General features: G+C 44.9%; 1 pseudogene; it reads left to right on the forward strand.

Moving 5' to 3' along the window:
• LOC130283127 (alpha-2-macroglobulin-like) overlaps positions 1-20,474 on the forward strand; it is a 198,526-nt pseudogene that overhangs the window by 144,620 nt on the left and 33,432 nt on the right.

The raw sequence follows: 20,474 nt of genomic DNA on the forward strand, positions 1-20,474 counted from the left end.
AATCGCATCCCAGGTCACTTACCCGTTCCCGTCCCCTGCTGTCATGTGCTGGCGCGCGCGGCTCCGCTCTCTAGGGCGCGCGCGCGCCAGCTCCCTGAGACTTAAAGGGCCAGTGCACCAATGATTGGTGCCTGGCCCAATTAGCTTAATTGGCTTCCATCTGCTCCCTGCCTTTATCTGACCTCCTCCCATGCACTCCCTTGCCGGATCTTGTTGCCTTGTGCCAGTGAAAGCGTTTTGTGTGTCCAAAGCCTGTGTACCAGTACTTCTGCTATCCACCCTGACTACGAACCTTGCCGCCTGCCCCCGACCTTCTGCTACGTCCGACCTTGCTTCTGTCTACTCCCTTGTACCGCGCCTATCTTCAGCAGCCAGAGAGGTTGAGCCGTTGCTAGTGGATACGACCTGGTCACTACCGCCGCAGCAAGTCCATCCCGCTTTGCGGCGGGCTCTGGTGAAAACCAGTAGTGACTTAGAACCGGTCCACTAGCACGGTCCACGCCAATCCCTCTCTGGCACAGAGGATCCACCTCCTGCCAGCCGGCATCGTGACAATGCAATTCACTAAAAAAACTTAGTACTTATGTTTTACTAAGCTTTCATAAGATATGCTTGCAAAAATAAATCCTTAAATGTTTCTATGAGTAATATATATATTAATATAACTTTAATTACTCTACAATCTCTTTAGCTTACCAGAAACAACTGACATTCGGAAATAAAAGTGGCTCCTATGGCTATTTTTCCAGCTCACCTAATTTATGGTATGTGTAATAATATATGTGTAAAAATAATGTACGTATAAAAATATATAAGATCAACTTTGTAGCAAGTGATAGTACATAGTAGTAAATGCTCTCCTCCATTGTACAATTACAGTACTTTTCTTCAATTCTCTCACTAAATAATGGGCATAAAGGGAATAGACATTTCTGTTAAAGGGGTACTCCGGTGCTTACAAATCTTATCCCCTATCCTAAGGATAGGGGATAAGATGCCTGATCACGGGAGTCCCGCAGCTGGGGACGCCCGTGATCATGCACGCGGCACACCGTTTGTAATCAGTCCCCGGAGCGTGTTCGCTCCGGGTCTGATTACGCTCGACCGCAGGGCCGGCGGCGTGTGATGTCCCGCCTCCGCCCCCGTGTGATGTCACGCTCCGCCCCTCAATGCAAGCCTACGGGAGGCTATCCCGCCCCCTCCCGTAGGCTTGCATTGAGGGGCGGAGCGTGACGTCACACAAGGGCGGAGTCGTGACTTGACACGCCACCGGCTCTGTGGTCGAGTGTAATCAGACTCAGAGCGAACACGCTCCGAGGACTGATTTCAAACGGTGTGCCGCGTGCATGATCACGGGCGTCCCCAGCTGCGGGACTCCCGCGATCAGGCATCTTATCCCCTATCCTTTGGATAGGGGATAAGATGTGTAAGCACCGGAGTACCCCTTTAAGACGCATTCACACAAACAGGATCTCCTTTAGATTTGATGCTGCGTTCAGTCATTTGATTCACATTGATGCAGCCCAAAATCTGCAGCAGATTATATGGTATGTGTGAATGTACCCCTCTGACTGAAATGCTGCAGATTTGCTGCATAATTATCCAATTACCTTCAACAGCGTCAAATAGAGTTAAATGGGCACTGTCATGAAAGAAAAAATTGATATGTTGTAGTACTTAAGTACTAGTGTTGAGCGGCATAGGCCATATTCAAATTTGCGATATTTCGCGAATAATTGGACGAATATTCATCATATATTCGCTAAATTCGCATATTCGTAATATTCGCGTTTTATTTTTGCATATGCAAAAATGAGCAAATGAAAAAATTTGCATAAGCGAAAATTCGCATATGCGAAAATTAACATGCAAATTTTCGAATATGCGAAAATTCGGACACCAGACGTATTATAGAGTAGTATTAGTAGTCTTATTTACACCACACAAGCTAGAAGCAGAGAGGGATGATCACTGTGATGTGTCCTGTGAAAAAAAAAAAAAAGGAATATTCGTAATAGTGCTATATTCACGAATATGCGATATTCGCGAATAAAATTCGCATTGCGAATATTCGCGAGCAACACTATTAAGTACTCCAACATTTCTCTAATATACTTTAATTTAAAAAAAGTGATTTTAAACCAGTTTAAAATCACTTTTAAATTTGGCCACTAGGGGTCGCCCTCCTAGTGGCCGAATGCATTCGGCAATGACGTCACTACAGAATTTCGACTCATTTAAGCCTAGCAATGAGTCGAAATTCAGTCACTGCGGTGCTCGCTCCCGCCTGTCAATCAAGCAGGCGAGAGCGAGCTTGCTGATAGCTGGGGCTGCGCGCATTGGCCAGCTCCACTGGCCTCGCGCGCGGCCCAGCCCGTTACCCTGTTCGGAGGCAGCGCGCGCACTCATTGCTGCGCTGATCCTCCGGATGGGTAAGTCTGCTCTCTGCACTAGAGGAATGGGGTGGGGGAAGCGGGGTTCGGGGGAGCGCCGCCGCTCAGCACTAGAGGCATGGTGGGGGGGAGCAGGGTTTGGGAGAGCACCGCCGCTGCTCAGCACTAGAGCCTGGGGGAGGGGGAGCGGGAGCGGAGTAGCACTGCTGCGCTAACAAAATTATTGTTTTCATCACAGGATGCCTCCAGCTGTTTCACCACTACAACTCCCAGAATGCCCTGACAGCCAGTAGATGTCTTAGTGAACTAAGGGCGGAAGTGTCGGCCCCAGCAGGCATCAGTGACGTCACGCCTGCTGGGGAAGTCTGCCTGGTAGTGTGTAAAAAAAAATGTAAAGGCAGGGAGGGGGTTAGGGATAGATGGGCAACAGGCAGGGACAGAAAGAAAAAAAATGGATGGTGGGAGCTGCCCTTTAAATAAAGTCAAATGGGGAGATTTGCAAAATGAAAGAAGTGATGTTATTGGTTGCTGTGGGCAACTAGGCAACTTTTTCTCTGCGCAGGTTTTGATAAATCTCCCCCAAAGTCTGCAGAATTTCAGTCTGGGATTTGAGAGCTCACAGTGTGTTTCCCTCTGCGAGTTTGAATGGATCAGCAAATTTTCAGCAGCAGAAAATCCACCACAGACTCCAATGAAGTCAAAAAGGACTGGGATAGTGATTTCACCATGTTTTCTCACATTTATATTTTGTTCTTATATTTTAAAAGGCAAAAAATTTAAGTTGTGTCTTAAATATTTAATTGGTCTTGGGTCTTCGGTCAATGATTGTTTCTACCTTACCAGATGCAAAAAATGTGGCACTGTGCCATCTCTGCAAACAGAAACTAAGCAGTGACCAGGGTACGAGTATAAAAACTACAGCCCAGATTTATTAAACTGTGTGAAAGAAAATCTGGAGTGATTTTCTCACAACAACCAATCACAGCTCTGCTTTCCTATCCTAACAAGCTGTGATAAAGTGAAAGCTGAGCTGTGATGGTCTCTTTAAGAATTTGTGCACGTCCCTGATTCCAGTCATCCTTATGTCTCTGCCAGGTGCTGCCAGGCGCTCCGCCCATTCCCTAATGCCTAAGCAACATTGTAGTTTCTAAATCCGCCTGTGTTTCTGACCTAAGCCCATTTCTTGACTCTGCTTGTTCCTCCTGTACTAATCTGTCCCCTTGTGTATGACCCGGACTGTCAACTTTGCCTCTGCATTCTGAGCTAGCTAACATCATCTGGCTGCTTCTGAGCTACTTAACTCTGCCATTAAAGGAGTAGTCCAGTGGTGACCCAGTGGTGAACAACTTATCCCCTGTCACGATTCGGCTTCCAGGTAGTGGATCCTCTGTGTCAGCGAGGGATTGGCGTGGACCGTGCTAGTGGACCGGTTCTAAGAGGCTACTGGTATTCACCAGAGCCCGCCGCAAAGCAGGATGGTCTTGCTGCGGCAGTAGCAACCAGGTCGTATCCACTAGCAACGGCTCTACCTCGCTGACTGCTGAGAAGGCGTGGGACAGAAGGACTAGGCAGAGGCAAGGTCAGACGTAGCAGAAGGTCGGGGGCAGGCGGCAAGGTTCGTAGTCAGGATGGGTAGCAGAAGTTCAGGTACACAGGCTTTGGACACACTAAACGCTTTCACTGGCACAAGGCAACAAGATCCGGCAGGGGAGTGCAGGGGCAGTGATCTGATATAGTCTGGGAGCAGGTGGAAGCCAATTAAGCTAATTGGGCCAGGCACCAATCATTGGTGCACTGGCCCTTTAAGTCTCAGAGAGCTGGCGCGCGCGCGCCCTAGAGAGCGGAGCCGCGCGCGCCAGCACATGACAGCAGGGGACCGGGACGGGTAAGTGACCTGGGATGCGATTCGCGAGCGGGCGCGTCCCGCTGTGCGAATCGCATCCCCAACGGCCATGACAGTGCAGCGCTCCCGGTCAGCGGGACTGACCGGGGCGCTGCAGGGAGAAAGACGCCGTGAGCGCTCCGGGGAGGAGCGGGGACCCGGAGCGCTAGGCGTAACATCCCCTATCCTAAGGATAGGGGATAAGTTGCAGATCGCTGGGGGTCCGACCGCTGGGGCCCCGACAGCCTGCACGAAGGGGGCGTGTCGACCCCTGCACGAAGCGGCGGCCGACACGCCCCCTCAATACAACTCTATGGCAGAGCACTAGCGCTGCCTTCGGCAATCTCCGGCTCTGCCATAGAGATGTATTGAGGGGGCGTGCCGGCCGCTGCTTCGTGCGGGGGTCGACACCCGCTATCTGGCCGGAGAGCCTGGCCCCCGTACAGAGAGATCACAGGGGGGCCCAGCGGTTGGACCCCCCGCGATCTCAAACTTTTCACCACTGGACTACCCCTTTAACGCCAGCTCAACCCAGCAACATCAGACTGTTTGCTATGTTTTTACTATTTATAGGGGTACTCCACTGGAAAACCTTTTTTTTAATCAACTGATGCCAAAAAGTTAAACAGATTTGTAAATTACTACTATTTAAAATATTAACCCTTCCAGTACTTATCAGCTGATGTATACTACAGAGGAAGTTCTGTTCTTTTTGAACTTCCTTTCTGTCTGACCACAAGTGCTCTATGCTGAGTTCCTAACATGGACAGAGGTGTCAGTAGAGAGCACTTGTGGTCAGACAGAAATGAAGTTAAAAAAGTAAAGAACTTTCTCTGTAGTATACAGCAGCTGATACGTACTGAAAGGGTTAAGATTTTCAAATAGAAGTCATTTAAAAATCTGTTCAACTTTATGGCACCAGTTGATTAAAAAAAAAAAAGTTTTCCAGTGGTGTACCCCTTTAAGGCATCAGCTTGCCCCTCCTGCCTGTATCCCTTGTGATTTGCACCAGGATGTTCTGGCCTGCCTGACCAGCTGCCACTTAGGGTGCATTCACACCACATTTTGTACATACGGGTGCCGGATCCGGTAGGAGGAGGGGCAAACCGGGCGCTCCCGTACACGGTCCGATCAGCCCTCGACTCCGTTTACTTTAATGATCCGACTGGAGTCAAACGGTGACTACGGTTTTAGGTCCGGTCCAAAACCGCATACGGGTCAAAACTGAGCCGACCGGAGTCACTGTTTGACTTCAGTCGGATCATTAAAGTAAATGGAGTCACGGCTGATTGGGCCGGGGTACGGGAGCGCCCGGTTTGCCCCTCCCCCCGCCGGATCCGGCACCCGTATGTACAAAACATGGTGTGAATGCACCCTAAATCTGGACCACTCTTTTGGTAGTGATCTGGTATCTCGAAAGCAAATGCCCAGCTTTCCTGGAGCAGGATAAAGGATGAAAACAAGGGGAATACTTAGACTCCACTCCCAAGTTTAGTACAAAGCCAAATCGGTGAGTGGGTCCACACCCATTGTTGCTGTCAAAATAACAGTTTTCTGGGATAACATCAGTGTTTAGCTGTTTATTACCATATTTCTAAACTTGTAAGGGTAACAACAGGCTTGACAGGCTGGATGTAATGTGTAAATTAAATATGATACATATTAAAATATCCTTTTATCGTATTAGATGTCAAATACACTTCAATGTAACATCTTATGTTTATGTGTAACTATAGCTCATTATATGATATCCAAATTAAAGGGGTACTTTTTTTTTTAATCATCTGGTGCCAGAAAGTTAAACAGATTTGTAAATTACTTCTATTAAAAAAATGTAATCCTTCCAGTACTTATTAGCTGCTGAATACTACAGAGGAAATTATTTTCTTTTTGGAACACAGTGCTCTCTGCTGACATCACGAGCACAATGCTCTCTGCTGAAATCTCTGTCCATTTTAGGAACTGTCCAGGGCAGCATATGTTTGCTATAGGGATTTTCTCCTACTCTGGACAGTTCTTAAAATGGACTGAGATGTCAGCAGAGAGCACTGTGCTCATGATGTCAGCAGAGAGCTCTGTGTTCCAAAAAGAAAATAATTGTAGTATTCAGCAGCTAATAAGTACTTTAAGGATTAATATTTTTTTTTTTTTTTATAGAAGTTATTTACAAATCTGTTTAACTTTCTGGCACCAGTTGATTTAAAAAAAATAAAATAAAAAGTTTTCCACCGGAGTACCCCTTTAATGTTGTATAAATGTTATATTAATATTTGAAAACCCAATAAAAATCACCTTAAAGAATAGAAAATGTGCCCTTGCATAATGTTTCTAAATAGTCTTCATTAGAAATTTCCTACCATTTAGCTGCTAATCAGACAAAGAGTAAAGATAAGTCATTTATAGTCTGCCAAACTTTCTGCTTTCTGAGTTAGGCTAAGTTTCCAAAACTTTTTTATGGCATCTTTTAGAAAACTGCCATGCAGTTTTTGAGCCAAAGCCAGAAGGGTATTTAAAAGGAATGGGACATATAAAGGAAGGACTTCTACTTCTACTTCCTACTGGATCCACTTCTGACTTTGTCTTAAAAAACTGCAGGGACAGTTTCCAAAAACACTCCATAAAAAAAACCTGTGTAGAAACCTATCCTTGGGATCTACTACACAGGGCGATTATTGACCAAATAGGCAATATTGCCCTGAGGGACAGCGATCAGCCGACAAACAACAAATTATCATTCCGTGGTTTTGCAGTTCAGTAATTAGCAATGTGGTTTTTAAAGGTGAAATATTATATAAATGTGTAAAACAATACAGCCATTGTAAAACTACATATTTTTGATGTGATTAATTCTGCACCTCAACTGCTATGTGTGCGTACATCCTTACTAATGTGGCCACTATGGGGTACTGAAATATGGTAATAAAGTTTGGCACATGGGGCTGTGGTGACCCACGGGTGTATGGCGAGACCACGGGTGTAGCCGAGTGAGTGGTCGGATCAGATGATATTAATCCTGGGGGCAAGATGTTGTTAACCCCTAGTATTCATGATACCAGTGTGGATTTAGGGTTCCGGAACACCACACGACCGGTTTCTCCGCAATCCCAGTTGCTAGTAGTGAAATGAAAGTCCACAACCAGTTATGGTCAAATGGAGGCTTTACTGAGTATAAGACAGATGGAATTATCTTCACAGCTAAGGTTAGATTTCCCAGAGAGGTGGCCAGGACCCAGAAGGACCTCGCAGCTTGCTGGACCAATATACTTGTAATTAACTTGACTTGAGATTGAACTTGACTTGACTATGTGCAGGACTTGACTAGTTTCATTGACAGAAAACCTATATAGATGCACCAAACTGACACAATATTATGAGTAAATATAAATCTTTATTATAATCAGATAAGATAAAACATGATAAAAAATCAGCAGCAGTTAGAAAGAAAACGACTCCGAACACAGATATTAAATAATGTCCAATAGGCACATGGAATGGCACATAAATATAGGTATACAATACTCAATGAAAAGTGGACTTAAAAACAAGCCACAGTACATGTATATATATAAAGAATACACCTAAAGGTGCCTAAGTAAACCCAGTACACTAATGTAAACAAGAAGGACATATAAAGAAGTATAGCCAGTATAGTGTCATTTGCCCAGTGCTATCGGCAGTATGAATACATGGAGACAAGGATGTTGCCCATACATATCTGAGGGGAAACAAACCACCTCGGTAAAAGTTGGAGCATCGGTTGTCCCTGAAAAAAGTTTTATTAAACATATAAGACTGTCCATGCACCTAGCCAACTGACACCCAGCTATACTTACAAAGGTCGGGAGCCTACCCCTATGTCGTTTCGCTCACTCGCTTCCTCAGGGAGTTTCATTGACAGCAGACATAGACTTGAGACTTACTGGAATGACTGTAGCTTTAGGGGTCTTCCAGATGCTGATCACTTGCACTGAGATCTCTGCTGTGCTCAGTTGCAGATGGTAGGAGCTAAGAGAGTTAATTGTAATGGCCGCCGCTTGATATAGTGAGGGCTGGACTAAAGCCCATTGGTCAAGCTGCGGGTCATAGGTTAAGCTGGTGCTCTTTGGGAGAACATGTGACAACAAATCATGTGACTGCATAACATACCATGTGACAGACTTACACAGGTCCTTGAGACCTCCACAGATCCTTTGCACTACCTATATTTAAGGATATTGTCTAGGTATTGAAGTGATACACACAACATTATGAAACATCAGGGGGAGACCTTGCAGGGGAGCACCCAGGTAACTGAGGGTCTCAACCTGACAAGGCCTAAGGGTAGTACAGGACCATGGGACATCACAGGACTAATAATGGGAAGCACACATGAGAACTTAGGTGTGGCACATTGAGGTTAGTTCCTTTAATGTGAAGCAAATGGGGTGATTAATTGAAAAATGTGGAGTGAGCTCACTAAGTGCCGGGTGCCAGATGTATATTACAGCACACACTTGCTGGAATCTACCAGGGTCAAACTTCAGTCCGATCCTGGCAGTTTAATACTCTAGATGCCCCTAGATATAAATTGTGGCCACGACATGTAGGTTGGTTATTGACGGTTGCCTCTCGGTTGCCATGGTATTCATGGAGGCCTTTAGATCTACTACTACTAGTAATAATTGTGATGTTTCTGTACATTCTGACTCATATGGATTTAAGGATTAATGTGTTATAAACTTTTGCAGGGTCACAGCATTCGTACTCAAGACTTTTATCAGTGCTCAGAAATGGATTTACATTGAAGAGGAGAATATTCAGGAATGTGTGGAATGGCTGCAAAGTCTACAGTTACCTGATGGCTGCTTCAGCCCTGTGGGATATCGCTTTAATAATGCAATAAAGGTGAACACAGATTTATTATAGAAATTGCTGGGCGTAATATCAATCTGTGTTTTACAAAAACTGAGAAAACCAGAAAGGAAAAAGTAACATCATACAAATGTGTCCAACCTTATCTTTTACTTTAGTTAAAGGGGTACTCCGGAAGAAAACTTTTTTTATTAAATCAACTGGTGCCAGAAGGTTAAACAGATTTGTAAATTACTTCTAACAAAAAATCTTAATCCTTCCAGTACTTATTAGCTGCTGAATACTACAGAGAAAATGATTTTCTTTTTGGAAGACAGAGCTCTCTGCTGACATCATGTGCACAGTGCTCTCTGCTGACATCTCTGTCCATTGTAATAACTGTCCAGAGTAGGAGAAAATCCCCATAGTAAACATATGCTGCTCTGGACAGTTCCTAAAATGGTAGAAAAAATGAATGCCACACCAGAATAGTAGCTTGTCAGAAACGGATCTGTTCTTTATTCAAGAAATGTCATGCTTCAATCTCTGCAAGCTGGTAGACCGACAGGATAACGGGTGCTCGTGCGGGGGAGGATTCAGACAACAGACTGTTTCTCGTCGCTTGGACGCATCTTCCAGTCACGGAAGACCGGAAGAAGCGTCCAAGTGACGAGAAACAGTCTGTTGTCTGAATCCTCCCCTGCACGAGCACCCGTTATCCTGTCGGTCTACCAGCTTGCAGAGATGGAAGCACGACATTTCTTGAATAAAGAACAGATCCGTTTCTGACAAGCTACTATTCTGTTGTGGTGAGTGCATTCATTTTTTCTACCATACAAGGACTTTGCCATTATTACTTGCTGTCAGTGAATAGCACCCCACACCACACCTGTATTTTCCTGATTGCTCCTTGGCTAAGCAGGCTAGCAGTGCCTAGTGCATTTTTTTTTCAATTACTTACAGTTCCTAAAATGGACAGAGATGTCAGCAGAGAGCACTGTGGTCATGATATCAGCAGAGAGAACTGTGTTCCAAAAAGAAAATAATTTCCTCTGTGATATTCAGCAGCTAATAAGTACTGGAAGGATTAAGATTTTTTAATAGAAGTAATTTAATAAATCTGTTTAACTTTCTGGCACCAGTTGATTTAAAAAAAAAAAAAAAGGTTTTCCACAGGAGTACCCCTTTAAGGATTTCAATTTCTCATTAAACCTTTACAGCACAATAGTACAACTTGCTATCAGAGCACTGAAAAGGCTTAATTTTAGATATCACTCACTGGTGAGACATATAGACTAAAGTGTCTTTTACACAGGCCTATTATCAGCCAGATAAAAAGGGCGAGTGGTCAGCTGACAAACAAGAAAACATTTTCTTTTCAGGTGATCATATTGTTTAAACAGGCCTATAAATGATCTTTACTGAGGCACACTTTGCCCTGTGTAAACGGGATATGCAGCATACAATGACAAAACGTAATGGGCTAAATAAATGTCTGTTCAATGACTGAGCTGTGTGAGCGTGGGTTCACACCACATTTTTGCAATACAGTTCATGTATCAGGTTTTTGATTAAAAAAACGGATTCCTCAAAACCTGACTAAACTGTATCAAAACGTGTGTACAATTTCTTATCTGTATGCCGTACAAAACTGTACACGGTTTGAAAAATGATGTCCGATTGCATCTGTTTTTTAAGAAAAAATCATATACGTTTTGAACTTTTCACTCCATTATGAATAAAGTTTCACTTGTTTGATTGAAATTCCAAGAAAAAAAACTGTGGAAAGTCAAAAACCTTGTGGTGAAAAGTGGATGGAACCGTAAGCCCAAACGGTTCTGTATGGTTCCCATTCACTCCCATGTTAAAAAAAAAAAATGTATACGGTTTAATACGGTTTTTCACCCAGACCAAAAACCCTGGTAGGCCACGGTTTTCTGTCTGGAAAAAAAAAGGAAAAAACCATAGGACTTGAAGAACAGAGACAACTGTATGCAATATGGTGCATACGGTTTTGAATGGGAAGTCTATGGGCACGGTTTTCTGTACGGTTGAATACGTTTTTTTTTTTATGATACCGTGTGCCAAAACCGTATAGCAAAATCGTGGTGTGAACCCACCGTATAAAGGATCTTAAAAGGCATTGGGGGGTATTCATGAAACGTGGTGTAGGTAAACATCTTTTAACTCCAATAATAATAAAAATGATTAAAGACATAAAAAGTAAAAAATTAAACAAAAATGTGCAAGGAAAAGAAAAGCAGTTGTCCATATGAAACAATCAGATATATTTTTTAAAGGTACAAAAAAGGAATGATAAAGATGTAAGAAACAATAAGATTGTTAACAATGGCCAACATCAACAATTTCATAAAAATAAAAAATAAATAAATAAATTACTTGTTCAACTAAAACCTCTGCTTGAGGTGCCCCTCTCTTTGCAGACCTTTTTTGACATTAATTTGCCTTAAAATTAAAACAAATAACACCAAACACAGACAAACAAGCTCCTCAGAAGCAGGTCTGCACAAAATTTATCATGGTCACTGCAACAATAACGCATCCAGACAAACAACAAAAATGATCTATCAAAGACCATTATTGATAAATAACCCCCTGTGTACCTGCAGGGCATGTGATATTTATGGTGCTGATGACATTTCTTAATTCAGTACTCCACTTTTTAATAATGCTGTCCGCAGTAAGTCAACTGAGAACTGGTGTAGATTTGCGCCTCAGTTAGCGCCAAACAATGCGACGAACTTATGGTGGCACTGCTTACCCCCCAAGCTGAAGAGCATAGCATCAACAGCTGGTGAACTGACAGTGCTTCACACCAATCACTGACTGGACACCACTGTGGCCAGCGATTGGATAAGCAACGCTTCAACTTCTCGTCTATAGCAGGGGCGAACACAGACAGCTGAGGGCCCCTGTGCAAAGAATGTTCCTGGACCCCCCCCCCCCCCCCCCCCCCCAAAAAAAAAAAAAAAAAAAAATTAAATTAATTAATAAATAAATTGCACTACAACTTACATTAATCTGCATTAGGAAGGCAGCAGTTCCCTCACATTAGGCAGTGTAGCATGGTTTCCCCCCATTAGGTAGCATAGCATAGATTCTCCACATTAGGTGGCATAGCATAGATTCCCCACATTAGGTAGCATAGATTCCCCACATTAGGTAACATAGATTCCCCACATTAGGTAGCATAGATTCCCCACATTAGGTAGCATAGATTCCCCACATTAGGTAGCATAGATTCCCCACCTTAGGTAGCGTAGCATCGATTTCACCCATTAGGTAGCATAGCATAGATTCCCCACATTAGGTGGCATAGCATAGATTCCCCACATTAGGTAGCATAGATTCCCCACATTAGGTAACATAGATTCCCCACATTAGGTAGCATAGATTCCCCACCTTAGGTAGCGTAGCATCGATTCCCCACATTCAGTAGCATAGCATCGATTCCCCACATTCGGTAGCATAGCATAGATTCCCCACATTAGGTAGATAGCGTAGCATAGAGAGAGCAGGACAGTGAGTTTTCATTCTTTTAATAGGCTGTCTGGGGACATAACTAAAAAAAAATATTTTTACTGGATAATCCCTTTAAAGGGGTACTCTACTGGGAAACATTTTCTTTTAAATCAACTGGTGTCAGAAAGTTAAACAGATTTGTAAATCACTTCTATTAAACAATCCCAATCCTTCCAGTACTTATCAGCTGCTATATAATACAAAGGAAGTTCTTTTCTTTTTTAATTTACTTTCTGCCTGACCACAAGTGCTCTCTGCTGACACCTGATAATTTCAGGAACTGTCCAGAGTAGGAACAAATCCCCATAGCAATCCTCTCTTTCTTTGGACAGTACCTGACAGAGGTGTCAGCAGAGAGCACTTGTGGTCAGGCAGAAAGAAAATTCAAAAAGAAAAGAACTTCCGGTGTAGTATACAGCAGCTAAGTACTGGAAGGATTTAGATTTTTTAATAGAAGAAATTTACAAATCTGTTTAACCTCTTTAGGACTTAGGGCATACCTGTACGCCCTATGCCCGGTCCCAGTATTTAAAACGGGGTCACGCGTCATACCGGGTCTGTCCCAGCAGCTAATGATAGCTGGGACCCTGGGCTAATAGCGTGCGGCACCGATCGTTGTGCCGCGTGCTATTAACCCTTTAGACGCGGCTATCAAGGTTGATCGCCGTGTCTAAATTGAAAGTGAAAGCTTCCCGGCAGCTCAGTCGGGCTGATCGGGACTATCGTGATAAAATTGCGATGTCCCGATCAGCTAGCACGCGAGCGGAGACTTCTTTACCTTGCTCCGTCGCATCCGATCGACATTTGATTGCTCCAAGCCTGAGATACAGGCTTGAGCAATCGACAGCCTATAACACTGATCCATGCAAAGCAATGGCTTTGCAGGGATCAGGGTAAAAGATCAGTGTGTGCAGTATTATAGCCCCCTATGGGAGCTATAAAACTACCAAAAAAAAGTTGATAAAGGTTGATAAAAGATTGAATCACCCCCTTTTTCCCATAAAAAAAAACCCAGTGTAAATAAAAATAAAAAACAAACATATGTGGTATCGCCACGTGCGGAAATGTCCGATTTATAAAAATATATTGTTAATTAAACCGCACAGGCGATGGCAAAGTCCAAAATAGCGTATTTTTTGGTCACTTTTTATATCATGAGGGGTACATACTTCGATTCATATGCAGTAGGAGGCAAAAGGGACTTGGGCAACTGTATGCCCAAATACTTCATAAAGGACGTGGGCCATACAAAGGGAGCTAGTGTTTTCAGATCCGAAACAACATTTGCAGGCAGAGTTATATTAAAAATCACGGACTTTGATAGTACGCTATATGTTGTCAGGACTTGGAGGACTTTAGGTAGGGACTGAAGGGGGTTCGTAAGTAAGAGTAAGATATCATCAGAAAATGCTGAAGCTAAGTGTGTGTGAGAGCCTACTTTCAGGCCAGTAATCTCAGAGTCTTGGTGAAGACATTGGAGAAGTGTTTCAACAGTTAAAATAAACAGGGGCGGAGAGCGGGCAACCTTGTCATGTGCCATTGTATATCTGAAAGGGTGGGGAGAGAGTACCATGGACCTTAACGTGAGCATATGGGCCCGTATAAAGGGAGAAGATTGCAGTGACCATCTGAGGTGGGAAATAGAATTTAAAGAGGATACTTTCCATGAAGTCCCAGGCGACCCTATCAAACGCTTTCTCTGCATCTGTGCTGAGAAGGAGGAGTAGGAATTTCGAGTTATGTGCATATTGAATGGCATGGAGCACTGTAATGACATTGTGCCTTTCCTCCCTCACCTTCATGAAGCCTGCCTGGTCGGGAGGGATTAGTTTGGGCAAAACTTTACTAATTCTAGTCGCTAAGATTTTAGCCCAAATTTTTACATCTAAATTTAAACGAGATATCGGCCTATAGCAGGAAGTCGGGTCCTTACCCTCTTTAGGCAAAATAGTAACATGGGCTCCAAGGGATTGCTTGGGAAAGCGATTGCCATTAAGAAGCACATTACATGTATCTGTTAAATGAGGGACTACAGTGTCCTGGAACTTTCAGTAATAATAGATGGTCGGACCATCAGGGCCTGGGCTCTTCCCCTGCAATCTGATCTTTTTGTTAAGCGTCTGGGGATTGGATTTATTCAGGGGTTTGGAAAATGATTTTGTCTAGAGGTCTGGTCTTAGTTCTAAGTTTTTTAGGGGTCTGTGATGTGAATTCATTTAGAAGTCTGAGGTATGAATTTATTCAGGGCTATTGGGTATAAGTTTATTCAGGCATCTGGGGTCTGATTTATTTAGGACTTTTGGATCTTAATTTATCTAAAGGTCCTGGTCTAAATTTACTTAGCTCTCTGGGATATGAATTTATTCATAGGTCTGCAGTATGATGTTTTTTTAGGGGTCGGGGGGGGGGGGATTTTTTCAGATGTCTATAAGTCTGGATTATGAATTAATTGAGGTTATCTCTGAGTAAGGCAACATGTCGTGTTGGTCTTTAACGAGTTTGTTCCTTCTGGATGTACATTTGTTAATCGTATCTCAATAAAAAATATTTTTACTTTGCTACTCCAAAAGTGCCACACGTCATTTCCAATTAAATACTTCCTAGGAAAACACCTTCAAATTATATGGTGGTCCTTGGCTTGTTCTTGCCCTATACTTGGATAATAACTTGGTTTCTGAATTTTCACATGGCCTTGTAACTTAAACACTGCACTGGCTTAAAGTCTAATTTAACTCAGCAGACTATCAGGGGTCTTCATGAGGGTGGTCCATAGAAAATATTTGCAAGCATCCTTTTCTACTTACTGTTTTAGGCTACGCTGAGACACAACTTCCTAAACATATGCTGAAGACTATCCCCAGATGTTTGTCTGATGCTAACTAGGCCAGGTCTGGAGGAATAAGTGCACCTAGTTCTTTTTTTTTAACGTTTTATTAATTTTATTCAAAGTTCAAAGTTCAAGTAAAGTACAAAAACACCATCAATAAACAGGCATCGTAAGAAACGCGGTTGTCGATATGGTACGCACATATGATGCGTACCAACACTATATAAAGTCAGGTATTCAGTAACAAGACAGGATGTTGAATACATTAAAGTGAATAGTTAAAGACATGACAATTCAAACATCAATTAGTCAACTCAAGGTACATGGTCCGAGCTTCTATGTGATCAGGGTAGGTACAATCAACAACAATGTGGTTGGTGTAAGCAACATATGGGAAGAAGAGTAGATGAGGACAGAAAGAAGGAGGAAGAAGAGACAGGAAAGGGTTCCAAAGGGACAGAAGGGAATGGGAACGAGGAAGACTACTAGGTTCGTAAGAAAGAGGTTGGTAGACTTACCCAGAGGGTCAGGAGGGCTTCAGAACAACATGGCAAAGCGATGAGGCATGGTGGCTATTTGTGAAAAATGGGCTGTTTAGGTAGAGGGAGCACCGGAAACCGGGCGTGCTGTAGGGCTTGGGGGAAATATGTTGCGCACCTAGTTCTTCTTTGCAATCAGGCCCTTTCAAATTTCTTCTTCTGGATGTTACCCCTTGTTGTACCTTTGTTGCATGACATGCTAGGCAGGATAAAATGTGCTGGAACAGTTCAAGAACTGTATATAAACTACCTCTGAAGGTGAGAGAGATGCAGAGCTGGGATCCTCTCAGTCTAGCAGTGCTGATGAGCTGTACTCCTGGCTGTACCAGGGCTAACACTAGACTGATCATGAGTCTTTTGGTTCTCCAGTATCATGGGGATAGGGGTTGAGTAGAACAGTGCTTAGCATTAATTGGCTAAGGGGTGGACATGTAACAGATTACCAATGCTCTTACAGTGCAATAAACATATGGGTAGGAATTGTTAACCCCTAACACTCTATATAAGGCTCAGTGTATGCATATAACCCATAGAAACACAGAAAATACATTTGTAATGTAATAAACTCAGAGAACTTGGCCACACCATTTTAGAAAAAGACTTTAGACAGACCAGCAAACCTTTTTATGACTACAGCCAAACTATGTTCAAAGTAGTAGCTGGTACTTCTGCTCTGGGCCACCACAGAGGAAGCACTTATTACCAGACCTGGTGGAAAGCATTGACTAAGCTCCACCTCCGAGCATTCTGCAGTACTCGGCACCCCCTTCTATCACTTCTCCTCTGGCATCTGGGTTCAGTGCACCCTTTGTACTCACAAGGATAGTCCCTATCTGTGACCTGACCCTGCCTTGTCATGCTGACTTTATACTACTCTGTTGCAGGGGAAAAGTATAGCAAACTGCAATTCCTCAACCCTGCGGTGACTAAGCAGATTTCCAGGCTGTTATAATTTAAAGAAGCAAAGTCTTTATAGGTTATTGTATCATCATAAATATACAGTATGTCCAGTGTATTCTGGTATTCTCTGATAATCTTGTAGAAAAATTAAAACATTGTAAAATTATTTATAGCAAAAATTTTTAAACCTGTTTTTCCGTTTTAGGACAATGAGGTGTCTCGCACTGCATACGTCGTAATCGCTCTCCTGGAAACTCCAAGGACATACAATGTAAGTCATTTTTTTAATTGTGCTGCTTTTTGTTAAATTTCAGGATAAGACATACTGTAGGCATTTAACCCCTTCCTACTGCAGCGATCTGTGGCTCTGAGAAGAAATCATTGAGTCAAATGAGAAACACAAAAAAAATATTTGAAAGGTGGAATGGAATTTTTTTTTTTCCATTTTATGGTGTATTCACATGTACAGTATTCTGCACAGATTTGATGTGTAGGATTTTCTGCTGCCGGTTTAATGTAAACCAAATGACTGAACAAAGCTTTGAATCCTGCACATCAAATTTGCGCAGAATACTGTATGTGTGAAAAGACCCTTAGGGAGATTTTGTTTTTTTGCTACATTTATTCTTCAGTAAACATGATAACTTTATTTACAGGTCTATACATCTCACATATGTATATAATATCACACTTATAAGGAATTACTTTAAAAAAAAATTACAAAATGAATAAGTGTTTTAAAAATAACTTTATTTGCTTTCCTATTAGTTGTTACGCCGAGCGCTCCGGGTCCCCGCTCCTCCCCGGAGCGCTCACGGCGTTTCTCTCCCTGCAGCGCCCCGGTCAGACCCGCTGACCGGGAGCGCTGCATTGACATTGCCGGCGGGGATGCGTTTCGCATAGCGGGACGCGCCCGCTCGCGAATCGCATCCCAAGTTACTTACCCGTCCCGGTCCCCGGCTGTCATGTGCTGGCGCGCGCGGCTCCGCTCTCTAGGGCGCGCGCGCGCCAGCTCTCTGAGATTTAAAGGGCCAGTGCACCAATGATTGGTGCCTGGCCCAATTAGCCTGATTAGCTTCCACCTGCTCCCTGGCTATATCACATCACTTCCCCTGCACTCCCTTGCCGGATCTTGTTGCCTTGTGCCAGTGAAAGCGTTTAGTGTTGTCCAAGCCTGTGTTACCTGATCTCCTGCTATCCATTTTGACTACGAACCTTGCCGCCTGCCCCGACCTTCTGCTACGTCTGACCTTGCCTCTGCCTAGTCCTTCTGTCCCACGCCTTCTCAGCAGTCAGTGAGGTTGAGCCGTTGCTAGTGGATACGACCTGGTTGCTACCGCCGCAGCAAGACCATCCCGCTTTGCGGCGGGCTCTGGTGAACACCAGTAGCCACTTAGAACCGGTCCACCAGCACGGTCCACGCCAATCCCTCGCTGACACAGTGGATCCACAACCTGTAAGCCGAATCGTGACAGTAGATCCGGCCATGGATCCCGCTGAGGTGCCGCTGCCAAGTCTCGCTGACCTTATCACGGTGGTCGCTCAGCGATCGCAGCAAATTGCCCAACAAGGACAGCAGCTGTCGCAGTTGACCGCCACGTTACAGCAACTTCTGCCTCTGCTACAGCAGCAACCATCTCCTCCGCCAGCTCCTGCACCTCCTCCGCAGCGAGTAGCCGCTCCTAGCCTCTGCTTGTCCCTGCCGGACAAATTTGATGGGGACTCTAGACTCTGCCGTGGATTTTGCATATGGAGATGTTGTCGGACTTGTTTCCTACAGAACGGTCTAAGGTGGCGTTCGTAGTGAGCCTTCTTTCAGGAAAGGCCTTGTCTTGGGCCACACCGCTTTGGGACCACAATGATCCTGCCACAGCCACAGTCCAGTCCTTCTTCGCTGAAGTCCGTAGTGTCTTCGAGGAACCAGCCCGAGCTTCTTCTGCAGAGACTGCCCTGCTGAACCTGGTCCAGGGTAATTCTTCAGTAGGCGAGTACGCCATCCAATTTCGTACTCTTGCTTCCGAATTATCTTGGAATAACGAGGCTCTCTGCGCGACCTTTAAAAAAGGCCTATCCAGTAACATCAAGGATGTGCTGGCCGCACGAGAGATTCCTGCCAACCTGCAAGAACTTATCCATTTGGCCACCCGCATTGACATGCGTTTTTCTGAGAGACATCAGGAGCTCCGCCAGGAAAAAGACTTAGATCTCTGGGCACCTCTCCCACAGTATCCTTTGCAATCTTCGCCTGGGCCTCCCGCCGAGGAGGTCATGCAAGTGGATCGGTCTCGCCTGACCCAGGAAGAGAGGAATCGCCGTAGGGAAGAAAATTTTTGTCTGTACTGTGCCAGTACCGAGCATTTCTTGGTGGATTGCCCTATTCGTCCGCCACATCTAGGAAATGCACGCACCCAGCTCACGTGGGTGTGGTGTCTCTTGGTTCAAAGTCTGCTTCTCCACGTCTCACGGTGCCCGTGCGGATTTCTCCTTCTGCCAACTCCTCCCTCTCAGCCGTGGCCTGCTTGGACTCTGGTGCCTCTGGGAATTTTATTCTGGAGTCTTTGGTGAATAAGTTCTGCATCCCGGTGACCCGTCTCGTCAAGCCGCTCTACATTTCCGCGGTCAACGGAGTTAGATTGGATTGCACCGTGCGTTACCGCACAAAACCCCTCTTAATGTGCATTGGACCCCATCACGAAAAGATTGAATTTTTCGTCCTTCCCAACTGCACCTCTGAAGTCCTCCTCGGTCTGCCATGGCTCCAGCTTCATTCTCCCACCCTTGACTGGACCACCGGGGAGATCAAGAACTGGGACTCTTCTTGCCACAAGAAATGCCTCTCCCCCCCTCCCAGTCCCGTCAGGCAAGCCTCAGTGCCTCCTCCTACATCTGGTCTCCCCAAGGCTTATCAGGACTGTGACTTGCCTTCTCGTGGCCCCCGTCCTGGTGACACCCTGCCCCGTGCCAAGCTTCACCCTCTGCCCTCCCTCCCCATTCCCACTCCTGCTGTACTGCCGGCCTTTGAGGATACCCTACAGTCACTCCCGGTGTCCTCGTCCCGTGTGAGGCAGTTGCCGGACAAAGAAAGGGGGAGACCTAAGGGGGGGGTACTGTTACGCATTGACATTGCCGGCGGGGATGCGATTCGCATAGCGGGACGCGCCCGCTCGCGAATCGCATCCCAAGTCACTTACCCGTCCCGGTCCCCGGCTGTCATGTGCTGGCGCGCACGGCTCCGCTCTCTAGGGCGTGCGCGTGCCAGCTCTCTGAAATTTAAAGGGCCAGTGCACCAATGATTGGTGCCTGGCCCAATTAGCCTGATTAGCTTCCACCTGCTCCCTGGCTATATCACATCACTTCCCCCTCACTCCCTTGCCGGATCTTGTTGCCTTGTGCCAGTGAAAGCGTTTAGTGTTGTCCAAGCCTGTGTTACCTGATCTCCTGCTATCCATTTTGACTACGAACCTTGCCGCCTGCCCCAACCTTCTGCTACGTCTGACCTTGCCTCTGCCTAGTCCTTCTGTCCCACGCCTTCTCAGCAGTCAGCGAGGTTGAGCCGTTGC

This window comes from Hyla sarda, chromosome 7, assembly GCF_029499605.1.
Source record: "Hyla sarda isolate aHylSar1 chromosome 7, aHylSar1.hap1, whole genome shotgun sequence".
Lineage (NCBI taxonomy): Eukaryota > Metazoa > Chordata > Amphibia > Anura > Hylidae > Hyla > Hyla sarda.